Here is a 24,999-nt window from a genome sequence, read left to right on the forward strand (position 1 = left end):
ACTCCAGCAGGAAACAAAACCGGTATTCTTGATATTCTGTCCTGTGGCGCAGCAAACTGACTCCAATCTCCAGCATCTGCAGCCCTGACTTTCTCCATTGCTGATATGGCGAGAACCCAAGTAGGAAAATCGCAACGAAGCGCGGTTTGTTTGACTAGTTTGATTTTATCTGAACACTGTCTTTTATTTCAAAATATATAAAGTAAATAATACAACTGGGATTCTAGGCTCAAAATTATTACTTGCAAATTATAGTTTGCCTAGATGGGTCCTGACCAAGTGGAGAACGCTATTCTTAAAATGGAAATGAGTTCTACTTTAATGATAACATTAACGTGTTATGTGCACACAGTCAGCACAGCTCATGTTTATAAACACAAGAACATAGAGATGGTGGTAGGAATAGCCCACAGATCAAGCCTGCTCGCTGTAGTTAATGATCAACTTCACTTTCCTGCCCCTGTCTTGGTTTTGGAAGCATACCAACTATTTCTCCAATCCAGCCTCGAATAGAACATAGAAAAGTCCAGCACAGAACAGGCCCTTTGGCCCACGATGTTGTGCCGAGGTTCAATCCTAATGTAATGTAACCTACGCAACCCTCAACTCACTGCTCTCCATGTGCACGTCCAGCAGTTCCTTAAATGACCCCAATGACTCTGCTTCCACCACCACAGCTGGCAACCCATTCCATGCATTCACAACTCTCTGCGTAAAGAACCTACCTCTGACGTCTCCTCGATACTTTCCTCCGGATATCTTCAAACTATGACTCGGGCTATTGACTCTGTCTGTGCCACTCATTATTCAAAGATATTCAATGCTAGAACATCAATGACGCTCTGTCGTGAAGACCTGAGTAGGTTTACAATCTTTGTTTATCCACTGGTTGGAGTCCCATCGAGCACAAAGAAAGACGATTGCGTTCGTCAGAGGGCATTGGCTTTCTGCATTTGAACCTAGTATGGTCTGCTTCAGTATCTGAGGAGTTGTCAGTGGTGCTACCATGTTGCAATCGTGAACAAAAATGCCCACTTCTGACTATATGAGAGAAGGAAGGTCACTGATGACGTTTGGATATATGACAGTACCCTTGCCGATGAAGGACTCCTGCCCGAGAGATCGATTTTGCTGGTCCTGGGATGCTGCCTGCCCCGGCAGTGCTTTTCCAGCACCACTCTCATCTCATTCTCATTCGGCGTATGGAGTCTGGCCCATCATTCTGGGATCACGGCCGGTCATCTCACTATGTCGATCTTACTTAATGCCAGGAAACGATGGATTACGCCGTGAAAATACTCAAAAACGGAGCGTGCGCAGCGGAGATTTCGACACGATCCCATCCCACCCCACACGCTGAGTGAACACACCCTGCTAACCGCACAGCAGGACATCGGTGAGGGCGCAGCCAGGCGAAATGGACCCGTCGCATCGGGCTGAACTCTGTTACACCGTGCAGCATTTGAAATAAAGGGCGCTGCAATGCATTGGCCGGGAATCGAACTCCAGCAGGAAACAAAACCGGTATTCTTGATATTCTGTCCTGTGGCGCAGCAAACTGACTCCAATCTCCAGCATCTGCAGCCCTGACTTTCTCCATTGCTGATATGGCGAGAACCCAAGTAGGAAAATCGCAACGAAGCGCGGTTTGTTTGACTAGTTTGATTTTATCTGAACACTGTCTTTTATTTCAAAATATATAAAGTAAATAATACAACTGGGATTCTAGGCTCAAAATTATTACTTGCAAATTATAGTTTGCCTAGATGGGTCCTGACCAAGTGGAGAACGCTATTCTTAAAATGGAAATGAGTTCTACTTTAATGATAACATTAACGTGTTATGTGCACACAGTCAGCACAGCTCATGTTTATAAACACAAGAACATAGAGATGGTGGTAGGAATAGCCCACAGATCAAGCCTGCTCGCTTCACTTTCCTGCCCCTCTCTTGGTTTTGGAAGCATACCAACTATTTCTCCAATCCAGCCTCGAATAGAACATAGAAAAGTCCAGCACAGAACAGGCCCTTTGGCCCACGATGTTGTGCCGAGGTTCAATCCTAATGTAATGTAATCTACGCAACCCTCAACTCACTGATCTCCATGTGCACGTCCAGCAGTTCCTTAAATGACCCCAATGACTCTGCTTCCACCACCACAGCTGGCAACCCATTCCATGCATTCACAACTCTCTGCGTAAAGAACCTACCTCTGACGTCTCCTCGATACTTTCCTCCGGATATCTTCAAACTATGACTCGGGCTATTGACTCTGTCTGTGCCACTCATTATTCAAAGATATTCAATGCTAGAACATCAATGACGCTCTGTCGTGAAGACCTGAGTAGGTTTACAATCTTTGTTTATCCACTGGTTGGAGTCCCATCGAGCACAAAGAAAGACGATTGCGTTCGTCAGAGGGCATTGGCTTTCTGCATTTGAACCTAGTATGGTCTGCTTCAGTATCTGAGGAGTTGTCAGTGGTGCTACCATGTTGCAATCGTGAACAAAAATGCCCACTTCTGACTATATGAGAGAAGGAAGGTCACTGATGACGTTTGGATATATGACAGTACCCTTGCCGATGAAGGACTCCTGCCCGAGAGATCGATTTTGCTGGTCCTGGGATGCTGCCTGCCCCGGCAGTGCTTTTCCAGCACCACTCTCATCTCAATCTCATTCGGCATATGGAGTCTGGCCCATCATTCTGGGATCACGGCCGGTCATCTCACTATGTCGATCTTACTTAATGCCAGGAAACGATGGATTACGCCGTGAAAATACTCAAAAACGGAGCGGAGATTTCGACACGATCCCATCCCACCCCACACGCTGAGTGAACACACCCTGCTAACCGCGCAGCAGGACATCGGTGAGGGCGCAGCCAGGCGAAATGGGCACGTCGCATCGGGCTGAACTCTGTTACACCGTGTAGCCTTTGAAATAAAGGGCGCTGCAATGCATTGGTCGGGAATCGAACCCGGCTCCCTCGCGGGGGAGGCGAGAATTCTACCACTGAACCACCAATGCACCTGCCGACGGCGTACCCGCTGGAACTTTCCTACCGTTTGAACTCCAGCAGGAAACAAAACCGGTATTCTTGATATTCTGTCCTGTGGCGCAGCAAACTGACTCCAATCTCCAGCATCTGCAGCCCTGACTTTCTCCATTGCTGATATGGCGAGAACCCAAGTAGGAAAATCGCAACGAAGCGCGGTTTGTTTGACTAGTTTGATTTTATCTGAACACTGTCTTTTATTTCAAAATATATAAAGTAAATAATACAACTGGGATTCTCGGCTCAAAATTATTACTTGCAAATTATAGTTTGCCTAGATGGGTCCTGACCAAGTGGAGAACGCTATTCTTAAAATGGAAATGAGTTCTACTTTAATGATAACATTAACGTGTTATGTGCACACAGTCAGCACAGCTCATGTTTATAAACACAAGAACATAGAGATGGTGGTAGGAATAGCCCACAGATCAAGCCTGCTCGCTGTAGTTAATGATCAACTTCACTTTCCTGCCCCTCTCTTGGTTTTGGAAGCATACCAACTATTTCTCCAATCCAGCCTCGAATAGAACATAGAAAAGTCCAGCACAGAACAGGCCCTTTGGCCCACGATGTTGTGCCGAGGTTCAATCCTAATGTAATGTAACCTACGCAACCCTCAACTCACTGCTCTCCATGTGCACGTCCAGCAGTTCCTTAAATGACCCCAATGACTCTGCTTCCACCACCACAGCTGGCAACCCATTCCATGCATTCACAACTCTCTGCGTAAAGAACCTACCTCTGACGTCTCCTCGATACTTTCCTCCGGATATCTTCAAACTATGACTCGGGCTATTGACTCTGTCTGTGCCACTCATTATTCAAAGATATTCAATGCTAGAACATCAATGACGCTCTGTCGTGAAGACCTGAGTAGGTTTACAATCTTTGTTTATCCACTGGTTGGAGTCCCATCGAGCACAAAGAAAGACGATTGCGTTCGTCAGAGGGCATTGGCTTTCTGCATTTGAACCTAGTATGGTCTGCTTCAGTATCTGAGGAGTTGTCAGTGGTGCTACCATGTTGCAATCGTGAACAAAAATGCCCACTTCTGACTATATGAGAGAAGGAAGGTCACTGATGACGTTTGGATATATGACAGTACCCTTGCCGATGAAGGACTCCTGCCCGAGAGATCGATTTTGCTGGTCCTGGGATGCTGCCTGCCCCGGCAGTGCTTTTCCAGCACCACTCTCATCTCATTCTCATTCGGCGTATGGAGTCTGGCCCATCATTCTGGGATCACGGCCGGTCATCTCACTATGTCGATCTTACTTAATGCCAGGAAACGATGGATTACGCCGTGAAAATACTCAAAAACGGAGCGTGCGGAGCGGAGATTTCGACACGATCCCATCCCACCCCACACGCTGAGTGAACACACCCTGCGTACCGCGCCGCAGGACATCGGTGAGGGCGCAGCCAGGCGAAATGGACCCGTCGCATCGGGCTGAACTCTGTTACACCGTGCAGCATTTGAAATAAAGGGCGCTGCAATGCATTGGCCGGGAATCGAACCCGGCTCTCTCGCGTGGGAGGCGAGAATTCTACCACTGAACCACCAATGCACCTGCCGACGGCGCACCCGCTAGAACTTTCCTACCGTTTGAACTCCAGCAGGAAACAAAACCGGTATTCTTGATATTCTGTCCTGTGGCGCAGCAAACTGACTCCAATCTCCAGCATCTGCAGCCCTGACTTTCTCCATTGCTGATATGGCGAGAACCCAAGTAGGAAAATCGCAACGAAGCGCGGTTTGTTTGACTAGTTTGATTTTATCTGAACACTGTCTTTTATTTCAAAATATATAAAGTAAATAATACAACTGGGATTCTAGGCTCAAAATTATTACTTGCAAATTATAGTTTGCCTCGATGGGTCCTGACCAAGTGGAGAACGCTATTCTTAAAATGGAAATGAGTTCTACTTTAATGATAACATTAACGTGTTATGTGCACACAGTCAGCACAGCTCATGTTTATAAACACAAGAACATAGAGATGGTGGTAGGAATAGCCCACAGATCAAGCCTGCTCGCTGTAGTTAATGATCAACTTCACTTTCCTGCCCCTCTCTTGGTTTTGGAAGCATACCAACTATTTCTCCAATCCAGCCTCGAATAGAACATAGAAAAGTCCAGCACAGAACAGGCCCTTTGGCCCACGATGTTGTGCCGAGGTTCAATCCTAATGTAATGAAACCTACGCAACCCTCAACTCACTGCTCTCCATGTGCACATCCAGCAGTTCCTTAAATGACACCAATGACTCTGTTTCCACCACCACAGCTGGCAACCCATTCCATGCATTCACAACTCTCTGCGTAAAGAACCTACCTCTGACGTCTCCTCGATACTTTCCTCCGGATATCTTCAAACTATGACTCGGGCTATTGACTCTGTCTGTGCCACTCATTATTCAAAGATATTCAATGCTAGAACATCAATGACGCTCTGTCGTGAAGACCTGAGTAGGTTTACAATCTTTGTTTATCCACTGGTTGGAGTCCCATCGAGCACAAAGAAAGACGATTGCGTTCGTCAGAGGGCATTGGCTTTCTGCATTTGAACCTAGTATGGTCTGCTTCAGTATCTGAGGAGTTGTCAGTGGTGCTACCATGTTGCAATCGTGAACAAAAATGCCCACTTCTGACTATATGAGAGAAGGAAGGTCACTGATGACGTTTGGATATATGACAGTACCCTTGCCGATGAAGGACTCCTGCCCGAGAGATCGATTTTGCTGGTCCTGGGATGCTGCCTGCCCCGGCAGTGCTTTTCCAGCACCACTCTCATCTCATTCTCATTCGGCGTATGGAGTCTGGCCCATCATTCTGGGATCACGGCCGGTCATCTCACTATGTCGATCTTACTTAATGCCAGGAAAGGATGGATTACGCCGTGAAAATACTCAAAAACGGAGCGTGCGGAGCGGAGATTTCGACACGATCCCATCCCACCCCACAAGCTGAGTGAACACACCCTGCGTACCGCGCCGCAGGACATCGGTGAGGGCGCAGCCAGGCGAAATGGACCCGTCGCATCGGGCTGAACTCTGTTACACCGTGCAGCATTTGAAATAAAGGGCGCTGCAATGCATTGGCCGGGAATCGAACCCGGCTCCCTCGCGTGGGAGGCGAGAATTCTACCACTGAACCACCAATGCACCTGCCGCCGGCGGACCCGCTAGAACTTTCCTACCGTTTGAACTCCAGCAGGAAACAAAACCGGTATTCTTGATATTCTGTCCTGTGGCGCAGCAAACTGACTCCAATCTCCAGCATCTGCAGCCCTGACTTTCTCCATTGCTGATATGGCGAGAACCCAAGTAGGAAAATCGCAACGAAGCGCGGTTTGTTTGACTAGTTTGATTTTATCTGAACACTGTCTTTTATTTCAAAATATATAAAGTAAATAATACAACTGGGATTCTAGGCTCAAAATTATTACTTGCAAATTATAGTTTGCCTAGATGGGTCCTGACCAAGTGGAGAACGCTATTCTTAAAATGGAAATGAGTTCTACTTTAATGATAACATTAACGTGTTATGTGCACACAGTCAGCACAGCTCATGTTTATAAACACAAGAACATAGAGATGGTGGTAGGAATAGCCCACAGATCAAGCCTGCTCGCTGTAGTTAATGATCAACTTCACTTTCCTGCCCCTCTCTTGGTTTTGGAAGCATACCAACTATTTCTCCAATCCAGCCTCGAATAGAACATAGAAAAGTCCAGCACAGAACAGGCCCTTTGGCCCACGATGTTGTGCCGAGGTTCAATCCTAATGTAATGTAACCTACGCAACCCTCAACTCACTGCTCTCCATGTGCACGTCCAGCAGTTCCTTAAATGACCCCAATGACTCTGCTTCCACCACCACAGCTGGCAACCCATTCCATGCATTCACAACTCTCTGCGTAAAGAACCTACCTCTGACGTCTCCTCGATACTTTCCTCCGGATATCTTCAAACTATGACTCGGGCTATTGACTCTGTCTGTGCCACTCATTATTCAAAGATATTCAATGCTAGAACATCAATGACGCTCTGTCGTGAAGACCTGAGTAGGTTTACAATCTTTGTTTATCCACTGGTTGGAGTCCCATCGAGCACAAAGAAAGACGATTGCGTTCGTCAGAGGGCATTGGCTTTCTGCATTTGAACCTAGTATGGTCTGCTTCAGTATCTGAGGAGTTGTCAGTGGTGCTACCATGTTGCAATCGTGAACAAAAATGCCCACTTCTGACTATATGAGAGAAGGAAGGTCACTGATGACGTTTGGATATATGACAGTACCCTTGCCGATGAAGGACTCCTGCCCGAGAGATCGATTTTGCTGGTCCTGGGATGCTGCCTGCCCCGGCAGTGCTTTTCCAGCACCACTCTCATCTCATTCTCATTCGGCGTATGGAGTCTGGCCCATCATTCTGGGATCACGGCCGGTCATCTCACTATGTCGATCTTACTTAATGCCAGGAAACGATGGATTACGCCGTGAAAATACTCAAAAACGGAGCGTGCGCAGCGGAGATTTCGACACGATCCCATCCCACCCCACACGCTGAGTGAACACACCCTGCTAACCGCACAGCAGGACATCGGTGAGGGCGCAGCCAGGCGAAATGGACCCGTCGCATCGGGCTGAACTCTGTTACACCGTGCAGCATTTGAAATAAAGGGCGCTGCAATGCATTGGCCGGGAATCGAACTCCAGCAGGAAACAAAACCGGTATTCTTGATATTCTGTCCTGTGGCGCAGCAAACTGACTCCAATCTCCAGCATCTGCAGCCCTGACTTTCTCCATTGCTGATATGGCGAGAACCCAAGTAGGAAAATCGCAACGAAGCGCGGTTTGTTTGACTAGTTTGATTTTATCTGAACACTGTCTTTTATTTCAAAATATATAAAGTAAATAATACAACTGGGATTCTCGGCTCAAAATTATTACTTGCAAATTATAGTTTGCCTAGATGGGTCCTGACCAAGTGGAGAACGCTATTCTTAAAATGGAAATGAGTTCTACTTTAATGATAACATTAACGTGTTATGTGCACACAGTCAGCACAGCTCATGTTTATAAACACAAGAACATAGAGATGGTGGTAGGAATAGCCCACAGATCAAGCCTGCTCGCTGTAGTTAATGATCAACTTCACTTTCCTGCCCCTCTCTTGGTTTTGGAAGCATACCAACTATATCTCCAATCCAGCCTCGAATAGAACATAGAAAAGTCCAGCACAGAACAGGCCCTTTGGCCCACGATGTTGTGCCGAGGTTCAATCCTAATGTAATGTAACCTACGCAACCCTCAACTCACTGCTCTCCATGTGCACGTCCAGCAGTTCCTTAAATGACCCCAATGACTCTGCTTCCACCACCACAGCTGGCAACCCATTCCATGCATTCACAACTCTCTGCGTAAAGAACCTACCTCTGACGTCTCCTCGATACTTTCCTCCGGATATCTTCAAACTATGACTCGGGCTATTGACTCTGTCTGTGCCACTCATTATTCAAAGATATTCAATGCTAGAACATCAATGACGCTCTGTCGTGAAGACCTGAGTAGGTTTACAATCTTTGTTTATCCACTGGTTGGAGTCCCATCGAGCACAAAGAAAGACGATTGCGTTCGTCAGAGGGCATTGGCTTTCTGCATTTGAACCTAGTATGGTCTGCTTCAGTATCTGAGGAGTTGTCAGTGGTGCTACCATGTTGCAATCGTGAACAAAAATGCCCACTTCTGACTATATGAGAGAAGGAAGGTCACTGATGACGTTTGGATATATGACAGTACCCTTGCCGATGAAGGACTCCTGCCCGAGAGATCGATTTTGCTGGTCCTGGGATGCTGCCTGCCCCGGCAGTGCTTTTCCAGCACCACTCTCATCTCATTCTCATTCGGCGTATGGAGTCTGGCCCATCATTCTGGGATCACGGCCGGTCATCTCACTATGTCGATCTTACTTAATGCCAGGAAACGATGGATTACGCCGTGAAAATACTCAAAAACGGAGCGTGCGGAGCGGAGATTTCGACACGATCCCATCCCACCCCACACGCTGAGTGAACACACCCTGCGTACCGCGCCGCAGGACATCGGTGAGGGCGCAGCCAGGCGAAATGGACCCGTCGCATCGGGCTGAACTCTGTTACACCGTGCAGCATTTGAAATAAAGGGCGCTGCAATGCATTGGCCGGGAATCGAACCCGGCTCTCTCGCGTGGGAGGCGAGAATTCTACCACTGAACCACCAATGCACCTGCCGACGGCGCACCCGCTAGAACTTTCCTACCGTTTGAACTCCAGCAGGAAACAAAACCGGTATTCTTGATATTCTGTCCTGTGGCGCAGCAAACTGACTCCAATCTCCAGCATCTGCAGCCCTGACTTTCTCCATTGCTGATATGGCGAGAACCCAAGTAGGAAAATCGCAACGAAGCGCGGTTTGTTTGACTAGTTTGATTTTATCTGAACACTGTCTTTTATTTCAAAATATATAAAGTAAATAATACAACTGGGATTCTAGGCTCAAAATTATTACTTGCAAATTATAGTTTGCCTCGATGGGTCCTGACCAAGTGGAGAACGCTATTCTTAAAATGGAAATGAGTTCTACTTTAATGATAACATTAACGTGTTATGTGCACACAGTCAGCACAGCTCATGTTTATAAACACAAGAACATAGAGATGGTGGTAGGAATAGCCCACAGATCAAGCCTGCTCGCTGTAGTTAATGATCAACTTCACTTTCCTGCCCCTCTCTTGGTTTTGGAAGCATACCAACTATTTCTCCAATCCAGCCTCGAATAGAACATAGAAAAGTCCAGCACAGAACAGGCCCTTTGGCCCACGATGTTGTGCCGAGGTTCAATCCTAATGTAATGAAACCTACGCAACCCTCAACTCACTGCTCTCCATGTGCACATCCAGCAGTTCCTTAAATGACACCAATGACTCTGTTTCCACCACCACAGCTGGCAACCCATTCCATGCATTCACAACTCTCTGCGTAAAGAACCTACCTCTGACGTCTCCTCGATACTTTCCTCCGGATATCTTCAAACTATGACTCGGGCTATTGACTCTGTCTGTGCCACTCATTATTCAAAGATATTCAATGCTAGAACATCAATGACGCTCTGTCGTGAAGACCTGAGTAGGTTTACAATCTTTGTTTATCCACTGGTTGGAGTCCCATCGAGCACAAAGAAAGACGATTGCGTTCGTCAGAGGGCATTGGCTTTCTGCATTTGAACCTAGTATGGTCTGCTTCAGTATCTGAGGAGTTGTCAGTGGTGCTACCATGTTGCAATCGTGAACAAAAATGCCCACTTCTGACTATATGAGAGAAGGAAGGTCACTGATGACGTTTGGATATATGACAGTACCCTTGCCGATGAAGGACTCCTGCCCGAGAGATCGATTTTGCTGGTCCTGGGATGCTGCCTGCCCCGGCAGTGCTTTTCCAGCACCACTCTCATCTCATTCTCATTCGGCGTATGGAGTCTGGCCCATCATTCTGGGATCACGGCCGGTCATCTCACTATGTCGATCTTACTTAATGCCAGGAAAGGATGGATTACGCCGTGAAAATACTCAAAAACGGAGCGTGCGGAGCGGAGATTTCGACACGATCCCATCCCACCCCACAAGCTGAGTGAACACACCCTGCGTACCGCGCCGCAGGACATCGGTGAGGGCGCAGCCAGGCGAAATGGACCCGTCGCATCGGGCTGAACTCTGTTACACCGTGCAGCATTTGAAATAAAGGGCGCTGCAATGCATTGGCCGGGAATCGAACCCGGCTCCCTCGCGTGGGAGGCGAGAATTCTACCACTGAACCACCAATGCACCTGCCGCCGGCGGACCCGCTAGAACTTTCCTACCGTTTGAACTCCAGCAGGAAACAAAACCGGTATTCTTGATATTCTGTCCTGTGGCGCAGCAAACTGACTCCAATCTCCAGCATCTGCAGCCCTGACTTTCTCCATTGCTGATATGGCGAGAACCCAAGTAGGAAAATCGCAACGAAGCGCGGTTTGTTTGACTAGTTTGATTTTATCTGAACACTGTCTTTTATTTCAAAATATATAAAGTAAATAATACAACTGGGATTCTAGGCTCAAAATTATTACTTGCAAATTATAGTTTGCCTAGATGGGTCCTGACCAAGTGGAGAACGCTATTCTTAAAATGGAAATGAGTTCTACTTTAATGATAACATTAACGTGTTATGTGCACACAGTCAGCACAGCTCATGTTTATAAACACAAGAACATAGAGATGGTGGTAGGAATAGCCCACAGATCAAGCCTGCTCGCTGTAGTTAATGATCAACTTCACTTTCCTGCCCCTCTCTTGGTTTTGGAAGCATACCAACTATTTCTCCAATCCAGCCTCGAATAGAACATAGAAAAGTCCAGCACAGAACAGGCCCTTTGGCCCACGATGTTGTGCCGAGGTTCAATCCTAATGTAATGTAACCTACGCAACCCTCAACTCACTGCTCTCCATGTGCACGTCCAGCAGTTCCTTAAATGACCCCAATGACTCTGCTTCCACCACCACAGCTGGCAACCCATTCCATGCATTCACAACTCTCTGCGTAAAGAACCTACCTCTGACGTCTCCTCGATACTTTCCTCCGGATATCTTCAAACTATGACTCGGGCTATTGACTCTGTCTGTGCCACTCATTATTCAAAGATATTCAATGCTAGAACATCAATGACGCTCTGTCGTGAAGACCTGAATAGGTTTACAATCTTTGTTTATCCACTGGTTGGAGTCCCATCGAGCACAAAGAAAGACGATTGCGTTCGTCAGAGGGCATTGGCTTTCTGCATTTGAACCTAGTATGGTCTGCTTCAGTATCTGAGGAGTTGTCAGTGGTGCTACCATGTTGCAATCGTGAACAAAAATGCCCACTTCTGACTATATGAGAGAAGGAAGGTCACTGATGACGTTTGGATATATGACAGTACCCTTGCCGATGAAGGACTCCTGCCCGAGAGATCGATTTTGCTGGTCCTGGGATGCTGCCTGCCCCGGCAGTGCTTTTCCAGCACCACTCTCATCTCATTCTCATTCGGCGTATGGAGTCTGGCCCATCATTCTGGGATCACGGCCGGTCATCTCACTATGTCGATCTTACTTAATGCCAGGAAACGATGGATTACGCCGTGAAAATACTCAAAAACGGAGCGTGCGGAGCGGAGATTTCGACACGATCCCATCCCACCCCACACGCTGAGTGAACACACCCTGCTAACCGCGCAGCAGGACATCCGTGAGGGCGCAGCCAGGCGAAATGGATCCGTCGCATCGGGCTGAACTCTGTTACACCGTGCAGCATTTGAAATAAAGGGCGCTGCAATGCATTGGCCGGGAATCGAACCCGGCTCCCTCGCGTGGGAGGCGAGAATTCTACCACTGAACCACCAATGCACCTGCCGCCGGCGGACCCGCTAGAACTTTCCTACCGTTTGAACTCCAGCAGGAAACAAAACCGGTATTCTTGATATTCTGTCCTGTGGCGCAGCAAACTGACTCCAATCTCCAGCATCTGCAGCCCTGACTTTCTCCATTGCTGATATGGCGAGAACCCAAGTAGGAAAATCGCAACGAAGCGCGGTTTGTTTGACTAGTTTGATTTTATCTGAACACTGTCTTTTATTTCAAAATATATAAAGTAAATAATACAACTGGGATTCTAGGCTCAAAATTATTACTTGCAAATTATAGTTTGCCTAGATGGGTCCTGACCAAGTGGAGAACGCTATTCTTAAAATGGAAATGAGTTCTACTTTAATGATAACATTAACGTGTTATGTGCACACAGTCAGCACAGCTCATGTTTATAAACACAAGAACATAGAGATGGTGGTAGGAATAGCCCACAGATCAAGCCTGCTCGCTGTAGTTAATGATCAACTTCACTTTCCTGCCCCTCTCTTGGTTTTGGAAGCATACCAACTATTTCTCCAATCCAGCCTCGAATAGAACATAGAAAAGTCCAGCACAGAACAGGCCCTTTGGCCCACGATGTTGTGCCGAGGTTCAATCCTAATGTAATGAAACCTACGCAACCCTCAACTCACTGCTCTCCATGTGCACATCCAGCAGTTCCTTAAATGACACCAATGACTCTGTTTCCACCACCACAGCTGGCAACCCATTCCATGCATTCACAACTCTCTGCGTAAAGAACCTACCTCTGACGTCTCCTCGATACTTTCCTCCGGATATCTTCAAACTATGACTCGGGCTATTGACTCTGTCTGTGCCACTCATTATTCAAAGATATTCAATGCTAGAACATCAATGACGCTCTGTCGTGAAGACCTGAGTAGGTTTACAATCTTTGTTTATCCACTGGTTGGAGTCCCATCGAGCACAAAGAAAGACGATTGCGTTCGTCAGAGGGCATTGGCTTTCTGCATTTGAACCTAGTATGGTCTGCTTCAGTATCTGAGGAGTTGTCAGTGGTGCTACCATGTTGCAATCGTGAACAAAAATGCCCACTTCTGACTATATGAGAGAAGGAAGGTCACTGATGACGTTTGGATATATGACAGTACCCTTGCCGATGAAGGACTCCTGCCCGAGAGATCGATTTTGCTGGTCCTGGGATGCTGCCTGCCCCGGCAGTGCTTTTCCAGCACCACTCTCATCTCATTCTCATTCGGCGTATGGAGTCTGGCCCATCATTCTGGGATCACGGCCGGTCATCTCACTATGTCGATCTTACTTAATGCCAGGAAACGATGGATTACGCCGTGAAAATACTCAAAAACGGAGCGTGCGGAGCGGAGATTTCGACACGATCCCATCCCACCCCACACGCTGAGTGAACACACCCTGCGTACCGCGCCGCAGGACATCGGTGAGGGCGCAGCCAGGCGAAATGGATCCGTCGCATCGGGCTGAACTCTGTTACACCGTGCAGCATTTGAAATAAAGGGCGCTGCAATGCATTGGCCGGGAATCGAACCCGGCTCCCTCGCGTGGGAGGCGAGAATTCTACCACTGAACCACCAATGCACCTGCCGACGGCGCACCCGCTAGAACTTTCCTACCGTTTGAACTCCAGCAGGAAACAAAACCGGTATTCTTGATATTCTGTCCTGTGGCGCAGCAAACTGACTCCAATCTCCAGCATCTGCAGCCCTGACTTTCTCCATTGCTGATATGGCGAGAACCCAAGTAGGAAAATCGCAACGAAGCGCGGTTTGTTTGACTAGTTTGATTTTATCTGAACACTGTCTTTTATTTCAAAATATATAAAGTAAATAATACAACTGGGATTCTAGGCTCAAAATTATTACTTGCAAATTATAGTTTGCCTCGATGGGTCCTGACCAAGTGGAGAACGCTATTCTTAAAATGGAAATGAGTTCTACTTTAATGATAACATTAACGTGTTATGTGCACACAGTCAGCACAGCTCATGTTTATAAACACAAGAACATAGAGATGGTGGTAGGAATAGCCCACAGATCAAGCCTGCTCGCTGTAGTTAATGATCAACTTCACTTTCCTGCCCCTCTCTTGGTTTTGGAAGCATACCAACTATTTCTCCAATCCAGCCTCGAATAGAACATAGAAAAGTCCAGCACAGAACAGGCCCTTTGGCCCACGATGTTGTGCCGAGGTTCAATCCTAATGTAATGAAACCTACGCAACCCTCAACTCACTGCTCTCCATGTGCACATCCAGCAGTTCCTTAAATGACACCAATGACTCTGTTTCCACCACCACAGCTGGCAACCCATTCCATGCATTCACAACTCTCTGCGTAAAGAACCTACCTCTGACGTCTCCTCGATACTTTCCTCCGGATATCTTCAAACTATGACTCGGGCTATTGACTCTGTCTGTGCCACTCATTATTCAAAGATATTCAATGCTAGAACATCAATGACGCTCTGTCGTGAAGACCTGAGTAGGTTTACAATCTTTGTTTATCCACTGGTTGGAGTCCCATCGAGCACAAAGAAAGACGATTGCGTTCGTCAGAGGGCATTGGCTTTCTGCATTTGAACCTAGTATGGTCTGCTTCAGTATCTGAGGAGTTGTCAGTGGTGCTACCATGTTGCAATCGTGAACAAAAATGCCCACTTCTGACTATATGAGAGAAGGAAGGTCACTGATGACGTTTGGATATATGACAGTACCCTTGCCGATGAAGGACTCCTGCCCGAGAGATCGATTTTGCTGGTCCTGGGATGCTGCCTGCCCCGGCAGTGCTTTTCCAGCACCACTCTCATCTCATTCTCATTCGGCGTATGGAGTCTGGCCCATCATTCTGGGATCACGGCCGGTCATCTCACTATGTCGATCTTACTTAATGCCAGGAAACGATGGATTACGCCGTGAAAATACTCAAAAACGGAGCGTGCGGAGCGGAGATTTCGACACGATCCCATCCCACCCCACACGCTGAGTGAACACACCCTGCGTACCGCGCCGCAGGACATCGGTGAGGGCGCAGCCAGGCGAAATGGATCCGTCGCATCGGGCTGAACTCTGTTACACCGTGCAGCATTTGAAATAAAGGGCGCTGCAATGCATTGGCCGGGAATCGAACCCGGCTCCCTCGCGTGGGAGGCGAGAATTCTACCACTGAACCACCAATGCACCTGCCGACGGCGCACCCGCTAGAACTTTCCTACCGTTTGAACTCCAGCAGGAAACAAAACCGGTATTCTTGATATTCTGTCCTGTGGCGCAGCAAACTGACTCCAATCTCCAGCATCTGCAGCCCTGACTTTCTCCATTGCTGATATGGCGAGAACCCAAGTAGGAAAATCGCAACGAAGCGCGGTTTGTTTGACTAGTTTGATTTTATCTGAACACTGTCTTTTATTTCAAAATATATAAAGTAAATAATACAACTGGGATTCTAGGCTCAAAATTATTACTTGCAAATTATAGTTTGCCTCGATGGGTCCTGACCAAGTGGAGAACGCTATTCTTAAAATGGAAATGAGTTCTACTTTAATGATAACATTAACGTGTTATGTGCACACAGTCAGCACAGCTCATGTTTATAAACACAAGAACATAGAGATGGTGGTAGGAATAGCCCACAGATCAAGCCTGCTCGCTGTAGTTAATGATCAACTTCACTTTCCTGCCCCTCTCTTGGTTTTGGAAGCATACCAACTATTTCTCCAATCCAGCCTCGAATAGAACATAGAAAAGTCCAGCACAGAACAGGCCCTTTGGCCCACGATGTTGTGCCGAGGTTCAATCCTAATGTAATGAAACCTACGCAACCCTCAACTCACTGCTCTCCATGTGCACATCCAGCAGTTCCTTAAATGACACCAATGACTCTGTTTCCACCACCACAGCTGGCAACCCATTCCATGCATTCACAACTCTCTGCGTAAAGAACCTACCTCTGACGTCTCCTCGATACTTTCCTCCGGATATCTTCAAACTATGACTCGGGCTATTGACTCTGTCTGTGCCACTCATTATTCAAAGATATTCAATGCTAGAACATCAATGACGCTCTGTCGTGAAGACCTGAGTAGGTTTACAATCTTTGTTTATCCACTGGTTGGAGTCCCATCGAGCACAAAGAAAGACGATTGCGTTCGTCAGAGGGCATTGGCTTTCTGCATTTGAACCTAGTATGGTCTGCTTCAGTATCTGAGGAGTTGTCAGTGGTGCTACCATGTTGCAATCGTGAACAAAAATGCCCACTTCTGACTATATGAGAGAAGGAAGGTCACTGATGACGTTTGGATATATGACAGTACCCTTGCCGATGAAGGACTCCTGCCCGAGAGATCGATTTTGCTGGTCCTGGGATGCTGCCTGCCCCGGCAGTGCTTTTCCAGCACCACTCTCATCTCATTCTCATTCGGCGTATGGAGTCTGGCCCATCATTCTGGGATCACGGCCGGTCATCTCACTATGTCGATCTTACTTAATGCCAGGAAAGGATGGATTACGCCGTGAAAATACTCAAAAACGGAGCGTGCGGAGCGGAGATTTCGACACGATCCCATCCCACCCCACAAGCTGAGTGAACACACCCTGCGTACCGCGCCGCAGGACATCGGTGAGGGCGCAGCCAGGCGAAATGGACCCGTCGCATCGGGCTGAACTCTGTTACACCGTGCAGCATTTGAAATAAAGGGCGCTGCAATGCATTGGCCGGGAATCGAACCCGGCTCCCTCGCGTGGGAGGCGAGAATTCTACCACTGAACCACCAATGCACCTGCCGCCGGCGGACCCGCTAGAACTTTCCTACCGTTTGAACTCCAGCAGGAAACAAAACCGGTATTCTTGATATTCTGTCCTGTGGCGCAGCAAACTGACTCCAATCTCCAGCATCTGCAGCCCTGACTTTCTCCATTGCTGATATGGCGAGAACCCAAGTAGGAAAATCGCAACGAAGCGCGGTTTGTTTGACTAGTTTGATTTTATCTGAACACTGTCTTTTATTTCAAAATATATAAAGTAAATAATACAACTGGGATTCTAGGCTCAAAATTATTACTTGCAAATTATAGTTTGCCTAGATGGGTCCTGACCAAGTGGAGAACGCTATTCTTAAAATGGAAATGAGTTCTACTTTAATGATAACATTAACGTGTTATGTGCACACAGTCAGCACAGCTCATGTTTATAAACACAAGAACATAGAGATGGTGGTAGGAATAGCCCACAGATCAAGCCTGCTCGCTGTAGTTAATGATCAACTTCACTTTCCTGCCCCTCTCTTGGTTTTGGAAGCATACCAACTATTTCTCCAATCCAGCCTCGAATAGAACATAGAAAAGTCCAGCACAGAACAGGCCCTTTGGCCCACGATGTTGTGCCGAGGTTCAATCCTAATGTAATGTAACCTACGCAACCCTCAACTCACTGCTCTCCATGTGCACGTCCAGCAGTTCCTTAAATGACCCCAATGACTCTGCTTCCACCACCACAGCTGGCAACCCATTCCATGCATTCACAACTCTCTGCGTAAAGAACCTACCTCTGACGTCTCCTCGATACTTTCCTCCGGATATCTTCAAACTATGACTCGGGCTATTGACTCAGTCTGTGCCACTCATTATTCAAAGATATTCAATGCTAGAACATCAATGACGCTCTGTCGTGAAGACCTGAATAGGTTTACAATCTTTGTTTATCCACTGGTTGGAGTCCCATCGAGCACAAAGAAAGACGATTGCGTTCGTCAGAGGGCATTGGCTTTCTGCATTTGAACCTAGTATGGTCTGCTTCAGTATCTGAGGAGTTGTCAGTGGTGCTACCATGTTGCAATCGTGAACAAAAATGCCCACTTCTGACTATATGAGAGAAGGAAGGTCACTGATGACGTTTGGATATATGACAGTACCCTTGCCGATGAAGGACTCCTGCCCGAGAGATCGATTTTGCTGGTCCTGGGATGCTGCCTGCCCCGGCAGTGCTTTTCCAGCACCACTCTCATCTCATTCTCATTCGGCGTATGGAGTCTGGCCCATCATTCTGGGATCACGGCCGGTCATCTCACTATGTCGATCTTACTTAATGCCAGGAAACGATGGATTACGCCGTGAAAATACTCAAAAACGGAGCGTGCGGAGCGGAGATTTCGACACGATCCCATCCCACCCCACACGCTGAGTGAACACACCCTGCGTACCGCGCCGCAGGACATCGGTGAGGGCGCAGCCAGGCGAAATAGACCCGTCGCATCGGGCTGAACTCTGTTACACCGTGCAGCATTTGAAATAAAGGGCGCTGCAATGCATTGGCCGGGAATCGAACCCGGGTCCCTCGCGTGGGAGGCGAGAATTCTACCACTGAACCACCAATGCACCTGCCGACGGCGCACCCGCTAGAACTTTCCTACCGTTTGAACTCCAGCAGGAAACAAAACCGGTATTCTTGATATTCTGTCCTGTGGCGCAGCAAACTGACTCCAATCTCCAGCATCTGCAGCCCTGACTTTCTCCATTGCTGATATGGCGAGAACCCAAGTAGGAAAATTGCAACGAAGCGCGGTTTGTTTGACTAGTTTGATTTTATCTGAACACTGTCTTTTATTTCAAAATATATAAAGTAAATAATACAACTGGGATTCTAGGCTCAAAATTATTACTTGCAAATTATAGTTTGCCTCGATGGGTCCTGACCAAGTGGAGAACGCTATTCTTAAAATGGAAATGAGTTCTACTTTAATGATAACATTAACGTGTTATGTGCACACAGTCAGCACAGCTCATGTTTATAAACACAAGAACATAGAGATGGTGGTAGGAATAGCCCACAGATCAAGCCTGCTCGCTGTAGTTAATGATCAACTTCACTTTCCTGCCCCTCTCTTGGTTTTGGAAGCATACCAACTATTTCTCCAATCCAGCCTCGAATAGAACATAGAAAAGTCCAGCACAGAACAGGCCCTTTGGCCCACGATGTTGTGCCGAGGTTCAATCCTAATGTAATGAAACCTACGCAACCCTCAACTCACTGCTCTCCATGTGCACATCCAGCAGTTCCTTAAATGACACCAATGACTCTGTTTCCACCACCACAGCTGGCAACCCATTCCATGCATTCACAACTCTCTGCGTAAAGAACCTACCTCTGACGTCTCCTCGATACTTTCCTCCGGATATCTTCAAACTATGACTCGGGCTATTGACTCTGTCTGTGCCACTCATTATTCAAAGATATTCAATGCTAGAACATCAATGACGCTCTGTCGTGAAGACCTGAGTAGGTTTACAATCTTTGTTTATCCACTGGTTGGAGTCCCATCGAGCACAAAGAAAGACGATTGCGTTCGTCAGAGGGCATTGGCTTTCTGCATTTGAACCTAGTATGGTCTGCTTCAGTATCTGAGGAGTTGTCAGTGGTGCTACCATGTTGCAATCGTGAACAAAAATGCCCACTTCTGACTATATGAGAGAAGGAAGGTCACTGATGACGTTTGGATATATGACAGTACCCTTGCCGATGAAGGACTCCTGCCCGAGAGATCGATTTTGCTGGTCCTGGGATGCTGCCTGCCCCGGCAGTGCTTTTCCAGCACCACTCTCATCTCATTCTCATTCGGCGTATGGAGTCTGGCCCATCATTCTGGGATCACGGCCGGTCATCTCACTATGTCGATCTTACTTAATGCCAGGAAAGGATGGATTACGCCGTGAAAATACTCAAAAACGGAGCGTGCGGAGCGGAGATTTCGACACGATCCCATCCCACCCCACAAGCTGAGTGAACACACCCTGCGTACCGCGCCGCAGGACATCGGTGAGGGCGCAGCCAGGCGAAATGGACCCGTCGCATCGGGCTGAACTCTGTTACACCGTGCAGCATTTGAAATAAAGGGCGCTGCAATGCATTGGCCGGGAATCGAACCCGGCTCCCTCGCGTGGGAGGCGAGAATTCTACCACTGAACCACCAATGCACCTGCCGCCGGCGGACCCGCTAGAACTTTCCTACCGTTTGAACTCCAGCAGGAAACAAAACCGGTATTCTTGATATTCTGTCCTGTGGCGCAGCAAACTGACTCCAATCTCCAGCATCTGCAGCCCTGACTTTCTCCATTGCTGATATGGCGAGAACCCAAGTAGGAAAATCGCAACGAAGCGCGGTTTGTTTGACTAGTTTGATTTTATCTGAACACTGTCTTTTATTTCAAAATATATAAAGTCAATAATACAACTGGGATTCTAGGCTCAAAATTATTACTTGCAAATTATAGTTTGCCTAGATGGGTCCTGACCAAGTGGAGAACGCTATTCTTAAAATGGAAATGAGTTCTACTTTAATGATAACATTAACGTGTTATGTGCACACAGTCAGCACAGCTCATGTTTATAAACACAAGAACATAGAGATGGTGGTAGGAATAGCCCACAGATCAAGCCTGCTCGCTGTAGTTAATGATCAACTTCACTTTCCTGCCCCTCTCTTGGTTTTGGAAGCATACCAACTATTTCTCCAATCCAGCCTCGAATAGAACATAGAAAAGTCCAGCACAGAACAGGCCCTTTGGCCCACGATGTTGTGCCGAGGTTCAATCCTAATGTAATGTAACCTACGCAACCCTCAACTCACTGCTCTCCATGTGCACGTCCAGCAGTTCCTTAAATGACCCCAATGACTCTGCTTCCACCACCACAGCTGGCAACCCATTCCATGCATTCACAACTCTCTGCGTAAAGAACCTACCTCTGACGTCTCCTCGATACTTTCCTCCGCATATCTTCAAACTATGACTCGGGCTATTGACTCTGTCTGTGCCACTCATTATTCAAAGATATTCAATGCTAGAACATCAATGACGCTCTGTCGTGAAGACCTGAGTAGGTTTACAATCTTTGTTTATCCACTGGTTGGAGTCCCATCGAGCACAAAGAAAGACGATTGCGTTCGTCAGAGGGCATTGGCTTTCTGCATTTGAACCTAGTATGGTCTGCTTCAGTATCTGAGGAGTTGTCAGTGGTGCTACCATGTTGCAATCGTGAACAAAAATGCCCACTTCTGACTATATGAGAGAAGGAAGGTCACTGATGACGTTTGGATATATGACAGTACCCTTGCCGATGAAGGACTCCTGCCCGAGAGATCGATTTTGCTGGTCCTGGGATGCTGCCTGCCCCGGCAGTGCTTTTCCAGCACCACTCTCATCTCATTCTCATTCGGCGTATGGAGTCTGGCCCATCATTCTGGGATCACGGCCGGTCATCTCACTATGTCGATCTTACTTAATGCCAGGAAACGATGGATTACGCCGTGAAAATACTCAAAAACGGAGCGTGCGGAGCGGAGATTTCGACACGATCCCATCCCACCCCACACGCTGAGTGAACACACCCTGCGTACCGCGCCGCAGGACATCGGTGAGGGCGCAGCCAGGCGAAATGGACCCGTCGCATCGGGCTGAACTCTGTTACACCGTGCAGCATTTGAAATAAAGGGCGCTGCAATGCATTGGCCGGGAATCGAACGCGGCTCACGCGCGTGGGAGGCGAGAATTCTACCACTGAACCACCAATGCACCTGCCGACGGTGTACCCACTAGAACTTTCCTACCGTTTGAACTCCAGCAGGAAACAAAACCGGTATTCTTGATATTCTGTCCTGTGGCGCAGCAAACTGACTCCAATCTCCAGCATCTGCAGCCCTGACTTTCTCCATTGCTGATATGGCGAGAACCCAAGTAGGAAAATCGCAACGAAGCGCGGTTTGTTTGACTAGTTTGATTTTATCTGAACACTGTCTTTTATTTCAAAATATATAAAGTAAATAATACAACTGGGATTCTAGGCTCAAAATTATTACTTGCAAATTATAGTTTGCCTAGATGGGTCCTGACCAAGTGGAGAACGCTATTCTTAAAATGGAAATGAGTTCTACTTTAATGATAACATTAACGTGTTATGTGCACACAGTCAGCACAGCTCATGTTTATAAACACAAGAACATAGAGATGGTGGTAGGAATAGCCCACAGATCAAGCCTGCTCGCTGTAGTTAATGATCAACTTCACTTTCCTGCCCCTCTCTTGGTTTTGGAAGCATACCAACTATTTCTCCAATCCAGCCTCGAATAGAACATAGAAAAGTCCAGCACAGAACAGGCCCTTTGGCCCACGATGTTGTGCCGAGGTTCAATCCTAATGTAATGAAACCTACGCAACCCTCAACTCACTGCTCTCCATGTGCACGTCCAGCAGTTCCTTAAATGACCCCAATGACTCTGTTTCCACCACCACAGCTGGCAACCCATTCCATGCATTCACAACTCTCTGCGTAAAGAACCTACCTCTGACGTCTCCTCGATACTTTCCTCCGGATATCTTCAAACTATGACTCGGGCTATTGACTCTGTCTGTGCCACTCATTATTCAAAGATATTCAATGCTAGAACATCAATGACGCTCTGTCGTGAAGACCTGAGTAGGTTTACAATCTTTGTTTATCCACTGGTTGGAGTCCCATCGAGCACAAAGAAAGACGATTGCGTTCGTCAGAGGGCATTGGCTTTCTGCATTTGAACCTAGTATGGTCTGCTTCAGTATCTGAGGAGTTGTCAGTGGTGCTACCATGTTGCAATCGTGAACAAAAATGCCCACTTCTGACTATATGAGAGAAGGAAAGTCACTGATGACGTTTGGATATATGACAGTACCCTTGCCGATGAAGAACTCCTGCCCGAGAGATCGATTTTGCTGGTCCTGGGATGCTGCCTGCCCCGGCAGTGCTTTTCCAGCACCACTCTCATCTCATTCTCATTCGGCGTATGGAGTCTGGCCCATCATTCTGGGATCACGGCCGGTCATCTCACTATGTCGATCTTACTTAATGCCAGGAAACGATGGATTACGCCGTGAAAATACTCAAAAACGGAGCGGAGATTTCGACACGATCCCATCCCACCCCACACGCTGAGTGAACACACCCTGCTAACCGCACCGCAGGACATCGGTGAGGGCGCAGCCAGGCGAAATGGACCCGTCGCATCGGGCTGAACTCTGTTACACCGTGCAGCATTTGAAATAAAGGGCGTTGCAATGCATTGGCTGGGAATGGAACCCGGCTTCCTGGCGTGGGAGGCGAGAATTCTACCACTGAACCACCAATGCACCTGCCAACGGCGTACCCGCTAGAACTTTCCTACCGTTTGAACTCCAGCAGGAAACAAAACCGGTATTCTTGATATTCTGTCCTGTGGCGCAGCAAACTGACTCCAATCTCCAGCATCTGCAGCCCTGACTTTCTCCATTGCTGATATGGCGAGAACCCAAGTAGGAAAATCGCAACGAAGCGCGGTTTGTTTGACTAGTTTGATTTTATCTGAACACTGTCTTTTATTTCAAAATATATAAAGTAAATAATACAACTGGGATTCTAGGCTCAAAATTATTACTTGCAAATTATAGTTTGCCTAGATGGGTCCTGACCAAGTGGAGAACGCTATTCTTAAAATGGAAATGAGTTCTACTTTAATGATAACATTAACGTGTTATGTGCACACAGTCAGCACAGCTCATGTTTATAAACACAAGAACATAGAGATGGTGGTAGGAATAGCCCACAGATCAAGCCTGCTCGCTGTAGTTAATGATCAACTTCACTTTCCTGCCCCTCTCTTGGTTTTGGAAGCATACCAACTATTTCTCCAATCCAGCCTCGAATAGAACATAGAAAAGTCCAGCACAGAACAGGCCCTTTGGCCCACGATGTTGTGCCGAGGTTCAATCCTAATGTAATGTAACCTACGCAACCCTCAACTCACTGCTCTCCATGTGCACGTCCAGCAGTTTCTTAAATGACCCCAATGACTCTGCTTCCACCACCACAGCTGGCAACCCATTCCATGCATTCACAACTCTCTGCGTAAAGAACCTACCTCTGACGTCTCCTCGATACTTTCCTCCGGATATCTTCAAACTATGACTCGGGCTATTGACTCTGTCTGTGCCACTCATTATTCAAAGATATTCAATGCTAGAACATCAATGACGCTCTGTCGTGAAGACATGAGTAGGTTTACAATCTTTGTTTATCCACTGGTTGGAGTCCCATCGAGCACAAAGAAAGACGATTGCGTTCGTCAGAGGGCATTGGCTTTCTGCATTTGAACCTAGTATGGTCTGCTTCCGTATCTGAGGAGTTGTCAGTGGTGCTACCATGTTGCAATCGTGAACAAAAATGCCCACTTCTGACTATATGAGAGAAGGAAAGTCACTGATGACGTTTGGATATATGACAGTACCCTTGCCGATGAAGGACTCCTGCCCGAGAGATCGATTTTGCTGGTCCTGGGATGCTGCCTGCCCCGGCAGTGCTTTTCCAGCACCACTCTCATCTCATTCTCATTCGGCGTATGGAGTCTGACCCATCATTCTGGGATCACGGCCGGTCATCTCACTATGTCGATCTTACTTAATGCCAGGAAACGATGGA

General features: G+C 47.4%; 12 non-coding genes across 12 annotated transcripts; all 12 read right to left on the reverse strand.

Annotated features, from left to right (window-relative positions):
- Positions 1–2,959: 2,959 nt before the first annotated feature.
- Positions 2,960–3,030, reverse strand: trnag-ccc (transfer RNA glycine (anticodon CCC)). Its single transcript has one exon. It is a non-coding gene; the product is annotated as a tRNA-Gly (tRNA).
- Positions 3,031–4,555: 1,525 nt separating this feature from the next.
- On the reverse strand, positions 4,556–4,626 carry trnag-ccc (transfer RNA glycine (anticodon CCC)). The gene has a single exon. It is a non-coding gene; the product is annotated as a tRNA-Gly (tRNA).
- Positions 4,627–6,151: 1,525 nt separating this feature from the next.
- trnag-ccc (transfer RNA glycine (anticodon CCC)) lies at positions 6,152–6,222 on the reverse strand. Its single transcript has one exon. It is a non-coding gene; the product is annotated as a tRNA-Gly (tRNA).
- A 3,027-nt stretch (positions 6,223–9,249) lies between these two features.
- Positions 9,250–9,320, reverse strand: trnag-ccc (transfer RNA glycine (anticodon CCC)). Its single transcript has one exon. It is a non-coding gene; the product is annotated as a tRNA-Gly (tRNA).
- Positions 9,321–10,845: 1,525 nt separating this feature from the next.
- trnag-ccc (transfer RNA glycine (anticodon CCC)) lies at positions 10,846–10,916 on the reverse strand. Its single transcript has one exon. It is a non-coding gene; the product is annotated as a tRNA-Gly (tRNA).
- Positions 10,917–12,441: 1,525 nt separating this feature from the next.
- trnag-ccc (transfer RNA glycine (anticodon CCC)) lies at positions 12,442–12,512 on the reverse strand. The gene has a single exon. It is a non-coding gene; the product is annotated as a tRNA-Gly (tRNA).
- Positions 12,513–14,037: 1,525 nt separating this feature from the next.
- On the reverse strand, positions 14,038–14,108 carry trnag-ccc (transfer RNA glycine (anticodon CCC)). Its single transcript has one exon. It is a non-coding gene; the product is annotated as a tRNA-Gly (tRNA).
- A 1,525-nt stretch (positions 14,109–15,633) lies between these two features.
- Positions 15,634–15,704, reverse strand: trnag-ccc (transfer RNA glycine (anticodon CCC)). The gene has a single exon. It is a non-coding gene; the product is annotated as a tRNA-Gly (tRNA).
- Positions 15,705–17,229: 1,525 nt separating this feature from the next.
- Positions 17,230–17,300, reverse strand: trnag-ccc (transfer RNA glycine (anticodon CCC)). The gene has a single exon. It is a non-coding gene; the product is annotated as a tRNA-Gly (tRNA).
- Positions 17,301–18,825: 1,525 nt separating this feature from the next.
- Positions 18,826–18,896, reverse strand: trnag-ccc (transfer RNA glycine (anticodon CCC)). The gene has a single exon. It is a non-coding gene; the product is annotated as a tRNA-Gly (tRNA).
- A 1,525-nt stretch (positions 18,897–20,421) lies between these two features.
- Positions 20,422–20,492, reverse strand: trnag-ccc (transfer RNA glycine (anticodon CCC)). The gene has a single exon. It is a non-coding gene; the product is annotated as a tRNA-Gly (tRNA).
- Positions 20,493–22,017: 1,525 nt separating this feature from the next.
- trnag-ccc (transfer RNA glycine (anticodon CCC)) lies at positions 22,018–22,088 on the reverse strand. Its single transcript has one exon. It is a non-coding gene; the product is annotated as a tRNA-Gly (tRNA).
- Positions 22,089–24,999: the final 2,911 nt, after the last annotated feature.

Source organism: Chiloscyllium punctatum, chromosome 30, assembly GCF_047496795.1.
Source record: "Chiloscyllium punctatum isolate Juve2018m chromosome 30, sChiPun1.3, whole genome shotgun sequence".
NCBI classification, from domain to species: domain Eukaryota; kingdom Metazoa; phylum Chordata; class Chondrichthyes; order Orectolobiformes; family Hemiscylliidae; genus Chiloscyllium; species Chiloscyllium punctatum.